The sequence below is a fragment of the Cebus imitator genome, unplaced genomic scaffold (genome assembly GCF_001604975.1).
Source record: "Cebus imitator isolate Cc_AM_T3 unplaced genomic scaffold, Cebus_imitator-1.0 Scaffold65, whole genome shotgun sequence".
Lineage (NCBI taxonomy): Eukaryota > Metazoa > Chordata > Mammalia > Primates > Cebidae > Cebus > Cebus imitator.
In genome coordinates this window covers 1,721,385-1,728,946 of record NW_016107380.1, presented here as the reverse complement: position 1 = coordinate 1,728,946, position 7,562 = coordinate 1,721,385, and the positions used below count along the sequence as shown (strand labels likewise).

At 40.5% G+C, this 7,562-nt stretch overlaps 1 long non-coding RNA gene across 1 annotated transcript in view; it reads left to right on the top strand.

Annotated features, from left to right (window-relative positions):
- The window catches only part of LOC108305673, a 25,913-nt gene extending 19,362 nt beyond the window's left edge, over positions 1-6,551 (top strand). Inside the window, exons 2-3 of the long non-coding RNA XR_005200653.1 lie at positions 5,417-5,422; positions 6,532-6,551. This is a non-coding gene — a long non-coding RNA (uncharacterized LOC108305673). The remainder of the gene's footprint in view (positions 1-5,416; positions 5,423-6,531) is intronic.
- Positions 6,552-7,562: the final 1,011 nt, after the last annotated feature.

Here is a 7,562-nt window from a genome sequence, read left to right as displayed (position 1 = left end):
AAGCAGAAGAAAGGATATCAGAGGTCGAAGATCAACTCAATGAAATAAAACGGGAAGGCAAGACTGGAGAAAAAGGGTAAAAAGGAATGAACAAAGTCTCCAAGAAATGTGGGACTATGTGAAAAGACCTAATCTACGTTTGATAGGCGTACCTGAATGCGACGAAGAGAATGAATCCAAGCTGGAAAATACTCTTCAGGATATTATCCAGGAAAACTTCCCCAACCTAGCAAGGCAGGCAAACGTTCAAGTCCAGGAAATATGGAGAACACCACAAAGATATTCATCAAGAAGAGCAACCACAAGGCACATAATCGTGAGATTCACCAGGGTTGAAATGAAGAAGAAAATACTAAGGGCAGCCAGAGAGAAAGGTCAGGTTACCCACAAAGGGAAGCCAATCAGACTTATAGCAGATCTCTCAGCAGAAACCCTACAAGCGAGAAGAGAGTGGGGGCCAATATTCAACATCCTTAAAGAAAAGAAGTTTCAACCAAGAATCTCCTATCCAGCCAAACTAAGCTTCATAAGTGAAGGAAAAATAAAATCCTTTGTGAACATGCAAGTACTCAGAGATTTCATCACCACCAGACCAACTTTACAAGAGCTCCAGAAAGAGGCTCTACACATAAAAAGGAACAAGCAGTACCAGCCACTCCAAAAACATTCCAAATGGTAAAGACAATCAACACAATAAAGAATCTGCATCAACTAATGGGCAAAACAGCCAGCTAGCACCAAAATGGCAGTATCAAATACACACATAACAATATTAACCCTAAATGTAAATGGACTAAATGCCCCAATCAAAAGACACAGACTGGCAAATTGGATAAAAAGCCAAAGCCCATTGGTGTGCTGTAACCAGGAAACCCATCTCACAGGCAAGGATACACAAAGGCTCAAAATAAAGGGATGGAGGAAGATTTACCAAGCAAATGGAGAGCAAAAAAAAAGCAGGAGTTGCAATTCTCATCTCTGATAAATTAGACTTTAAAGCAAGAAAGATCAAAAGAGATAAAGAAGGACATTACATAATGGTAAAAGGATCAATGCAACAAGAAGAGCTAACGATCCTAAATATATACGCACCCAATACAGGAGCAACCAGATACATAAGGCAAGTTCTTAATGACTTACAAAGAGACTAAGACTCCCACACAATTATAGTGGGAGACTTTAACACCCCACTGTCAATATTAGACAGATCAACTAGACAGAAAATTAACAAGGACATCCAGGACTTGAACTCAGACCTGGACCAAGCAAACCTAATAGACATTTACAGAACTCTCCACCCCAAATCCACAGAATATACATTCTGCTCAGCACCACATCACACCTACTCTAAAATTGACCACATAATTGGGAGTAAATCACTCCTCAGCAAATGCAAAAGAATGGAAATCATAACAGTCTCTCAGACCACAGTGCAATCAAGTTAGAACTCAGAATTCAAAAACTAACCCAGAACCGCACAGCTTAATGGAAACTGAACAACTTGCTCTTGAATGTTGACTGGATAAACAATGAAATGAAGACAGAAATAAAGATGTTCTTCGAAACCAACGAGAATGAAGACACAACATACCAGAATCTCTGGGACACATTTAAAGCAGTCTCTAGAGGAAAATATATAGCAATAAGTGCCCACATAAGAAGCAAGGAGAGATCAAAAATTGACCCCCTATCGTCAAAATTGAAAGAGCTAGAGAAGCAAGATCAAAAAATCTCAAAGTCTAGCAGATGACAAGAAATAGCTAATATCAGAGCAGAACTGAAGGAGATAGAGACACAAAAAACCCTTCAGAAAATCAATAAATCCAGGAGCTTGTTTTTCAAAAGATCAACAAAATAGACCACTAGCCAGATTAATAAAAAAGAAAAGAGAGAAAAACCAAATTGATGCAATAAAAAACAATAAAGGGGATATCACCACAGATTCCACAGAAATTCAAACCATCATCAGAGATTATTACAAACAACTCAATGCACATAAACTAGTAAACTTGGAAGAAATGGATAAATTCCTGGACACTTGCCTCCTCCCAAGCCTAAACCAGGAAGAAGCCAAAACCCTGAACAGACCCATAACAAGGTCTGAAGTTGAGGCAGCAATTAACAGCTTACCACCTAAAAAAAGCACAGGTCCAGATGGGTTCACAGCCGAATTCTACCAGACACACAAAGAGGAGCTGGTACCATTCCTTCTGNACCAACATCATCCTGATTCCAAAACCCGGCAGAGACTCAACAAGAAAAGAAAACTTCAGGCCAATATCCATGATGAACATAGATGCAAAAATCTTCAATAAAATACTGACAAGTCAATTGCAACAGCACATCAAAAAGCTTATCCACCATGATCAAGTAGGATTCATTCCGGGGATGCAAAGCTGGTTCAACATACACAAGTCTATAAACGTAATTCACCACATAAACAGAACCAAAGACAAAAACCACATGATTATCTCAATTGATGCAGAGAAGGCCTTTGACAAAATTCAACAGCCCTTTATGATAAAAACCCTCAACAAGCTAGGTATTGACGGAACATATCTCAAAATAACAAAAGCTACTTACGACAAACCAACAGCCAACATCATACTGAATGAGCAAAAACAGGAAGCATTCCCCTTGAAATCTGGCACTAGACAAGGATACCCTCTCTCAGCACTCCTAGTCAATATAGTACTAGAAGTTCTAGCCACAGCAATCAGGCAAGAAAAAGAAATAAAGGGCATTCAAATAGGAAAGGAGGAAGTCAAATTGTCTCTATTTGCAGGCGACATGATTGTATATCTAGAAGACCCCATCGTCTCAGCCCCAAATCTCCTGAAACTGATAAGCAACTTCAGCAAGTATCAGGATAAAAATCAATCTGCAAAAATCACATGCATTCCTATACACCAATAACAGACTTAAAGAGAGCCAAATCAAGAATGAACTGCCATTCACAATTGCCACAAAGAGAATAAAATACCTAGGAATACAACTAACAAGGAATGTAAAGGACCTCTTCAAGGAGAACTACAAACCACTGCTCAACGAAATAAGAGAGAACACAAACAGATGGAGAAACATTCCATGTTCATGGTTAGGAAGAATCAATATTATGAAAATGGCCATATTTGCCCAAAGTAATTTACAGATTCAACGCTATCCCCATCAAGCTACCAATGACCTTCTTCAAACAACTGGAAAAAAACACCTTAAACTTCATATGGAACCAAAAGAGAGCCCGCATAACCAAGTCAATTCTAAGCAAAAAGAACAAAGCGGGAGGCATCACACTACTGGACTTCAAACTATACTACAAGACTACAGTAATCAAAACAGCATGGTACTGGTACCAAAACAGAGATATAGACCAATGGAACAGAACAGAGGTCTCGGAGGCAACACAACATATCTACAGCCATCTGATCTTTGACAAACCAGACAAAAACAAACAATGGGGAAAGGATTTCCTGTTTAATAAATGGTGTTGGGAAAACTGGCTAACCATGTGCAGAAAGCAGAAACTGGACCCCTTCCTGACACCTTACACTAAAATTAACTCCAGATGGATTAAAGACTTAAACATAAGACCTATCACCATAAAAATCCTAGAAGAAAATCTAGGCAAAACCATTCAGGACATAGGTGTAGGCAAGGACTTCATGACCAAAACACCAAAATCATTGACAACAAAAGCCAAAATAGGCAAATGGGACCTAATCAAACTCCACAGCTTCTGCAAAGCAAAAGAAACAGTCATTAGAGTGAATCGGCAACCAACAGAATGGGAAAAAATTTTGCAGTTTACTCATTTGACAAAGGGCTGATATCCAGAATTTACAAAGAACTAAAACAGATTTACAAGAAAAAAACAAACAAGCCCATTCAAAAGTGGGCAAAGGATATGAACAGACACTTTACAAAAGAAGACATACATGAGGCCAACAAACATATGAAAAAATGCTCATCATCACTGGTCATTAGAGAAACGCAAATCAAAACTACATTGAGATACCATCTCACGCCAGTTAGAATGGCAATCATTAAAAAATCTGGAGACAACTGATGCTGGAGAGGATGTGGAGAAATAGGAACACTTTTACACTGTTGGTGGGAGTGTAAATTAGTTCAACCATTGTGGAAGACAGTGTGGCGATTCCTCAAGGACCTAGAAATAGAAATTCCACTTGACCCAGCAATCCAATTACTGGGTATATATCCAAAGGATTATAAATCGTTCTACTATAAGGACACGTGCACACGAATGTTCATTGCAGCACTGTTTACAAAAGAAAAGACCTGGAACCAACCCAAATGCCCATCGATTACAGACTGGACACGGAAAATGTGGCACATATACACCATGGATTATTATGCAACCATCAAAAATGATGAGTTTGTGTCCTTAGTAGGGACATGGATGAACCTGGAAACCATCATTCTCAGCAAACTGACAGAAGAGCAGAAGATCAAACACCACATGTTCTCACTCATAGGCAGGTGTTGAACAATGAGAACATGTGGACACAGGGAGGGGAGCACTACACACTGGGGTCAGTTGGTGGGAAATAGGGGAGGGATGGTGGGGGGTGTGGTGCTGGGGAGAGATAGCAAGGGGAGAGATGCCAGATGTAGGTGATGGGGAGGAAGGCAGCAAATCACACTGCGACGTGTGTACCTATGCAACAATCTTGCATGTTCTTCACATGTACCCCAAAACCTAAAATGCAATAAAATAAATAGAAAAAAAAATAAAATTTGATTATAAAAAAAGAAAATGGAATATAAATTTATAATAACCATACATCAAAGTTGATAAATACAAAATGAAGTTAGTGCTTATAGAACTGATGTTTAATTGCTCTAGTCAAATAAATTAATAAAGAATGATATAGTCTGAAGATTCTTCCCAAATACTACCAATTTCAGCTAATCCTCTCTACAAACACCAAAATTAATATATATATGCTTAATATTTGTACTAGCTTTACAAAACTATATTTTTTGCTTTCCACTTTAAATCAAGTCTCAACAGCATGTGAACATGACATTCCAGAGTCCAGTTTCTTCCACTCATGTTTACTTTCCTTTTTTTTCAGTAGTCGATATAGTTTGGCTCTGTGTCCCCACCCAAATCTCATCTTGAATTGTACTCCCATAATTCCCATGTGTTGTGGGAGGGACCTGGTAGGAGATCATTTGAATCATGGGGATAGTTTCTCCCATCCTGTTCTCATGGTAGTAAATAAGTCTCATGAGATCTGATGGTATATCAGGGGTTTCTGATTTTGTATCTTTCTTATTTTCTCTTGCCACCTCAATGTAAGAAGTGCCTTTCACCTCCAACCATAATTCTAAGGCCTCCCCAGCCACGTGAGACTGTAAGTCCAATTAAACATTTTTTTTTTCCTCCCAGGCTTCGGTATGTCTTTATCAGCAGTGTGAAAACAAACTAATACAGTAAACTGGTACCAGTAGAGTGGAGCATTGCTGGAAAAATACCCAAAAATGTGGAAGCAACTTTGGTAGTGGATACTAAGCAGGGTTTGAACAGTTTGGAGAGCTCAGAAAAAGACAAGAAATGTTGGAAAGTTTGGAACTTCCCAGAGACTTGTTGAATGGCTTTGACAAAAATACTAATAATGACATGGAAAATGAAATCCAGGTCTAGGTGGTCTCAGATGGAGATCAGGAACTTGGGAATTGGAGCAAAGGTAACTCTTGTTATGTTTATCAGGGGTTTCTACTTGCTATCCTTCTCATTTTCTCTTTCCACCACCATGTAAGAAATGTCTTTCACCTCCCACCATGATTCTGAGGCCTCCCAAGATAGGTGGAACTGTAAATTCAATTAAACCTCTTTTTCTTCCCAGTCTCAGGTATGTCTATCAACAGTGTGAAAACTGACTAATACAGTAGCATTCTTTTTTGTGTGTGTCCTACAAGCAAGAAATCCCTGATTTACCTTTATTTGTGGACTATGCTATTCTATCTAAACCTGATTATGTTTCATTTTCCTTAGGAAACTTCAAGAGTCTTTTTTTTTCTATAAACATGTTACCAAATAAATAACCTATTCCACTGGCCTCCTGAGCTTAAGCCTTTCTCATTTCCACTTATTTCGAATATTATTGCTAGTTGTTAAAATGGTCAAATTTGATTTGACCACTCCATTATAATGAGATCTCATCGCATTTAGGAGTTCTAACATGAAAATCACTTATTCATTGATGGCATACTATAGATTCTGTGGCTTACACAAAGAAGTATACAGAGGGGCTTCAAGATGGCTAACTAGAGGCATCTAGCACTTGCCTCCTCCACAAAGAAGAACCAAAATAGTGCTTGTTGAATGGCTTTGACAAAAATACTGTTCAAAATAGATAAACACACTTCAAACAGATAATCTGGGAGAGAACACATTAGACTTTTAACAGAAAAGTGACAGGAAACACTTAAAGTAAAGATAAAGAGAAGAACAAGCTAGCCTGCTTAGCCAGGATCAGCTGGGAGCCTACAAAGGCTCCCCAGTGTAGGGAAAGAGTAAGTGAGTTACTCCTGTAGTTCACATTCACACTATGGACTTTTGTATGCTAGCCACAGGAAAGCCTCTAAACCCTCATGGGTCCCCAGACTGACATAGGGAGCGCCTGGGGACAGATCTGAAGAGAAAGCTCAAACTGAGTCTCACACACACCCTGAGCCCTAAACATCCACAACAAAGCACCATATTGACAGACCAGATCCCAAAAGATTGCATCTTGTCTGGGGGTCCAACAGACCATGCACGTCCACATTTCTAGAGCCTCATTGGTATTTCCCAATAGCAGCCACTACCATAGTTGACTGCTACCTCCATGACTGAAGCATAAGCCATTTGCAAAGGCCACAATGCCTCCAGTAGAAAAGCTGCAGTTTATTTTCACGGGCTCCAGGGACAAACGTCCCTTCTCACAGTAGCTGCCATTTCAAGCTGCCACAACTGGGGCCAAAACACTTGTAAAGTGCTTACTCCCCAGCTGCCTGCATTTGGTTGCTGCCACTGAAAGCAACTCTTCCCTCCTCAGTAACAAGGCTACAGCACAGCCATTGCCATCCCCACCCAAGCATTACACTCTGGTCCTAGGTATTGCCCTGCCCAAGCATACCACAGCCAGTGTCTGCACGCACCACCAGAAGGCTTGCAGAAAGGTCTTCCCAGCCAAACTCTGCCCCTGCAATGCCTGAACACGCCTTCTGGAGGTCTGGGGAACATGCAGCCCAGGCAATTAACATTGGAACCAGAGAACTCCTCCAAGGATCCTAGGTCAGGCTCACCCAACCTGCTACCACCACCACTGCAAGCACCCACCTGCAGGCCTGGTGACTAATTCATGCAACTTGTCACAGCCACTGCTAACACCAGTGTGAACCACGTGGGACCCAGATGTTAGTCCCATCACTGCTTACTACCGTCTCCCATACCACACTTACTGCTCAGAGGCCTAAACCAGCCCACCTACTTGGCCCACTGCTGCCACTGCCAGCACCTGAGTAAGTCTCCAGGAGGCCCAAACCTGTGT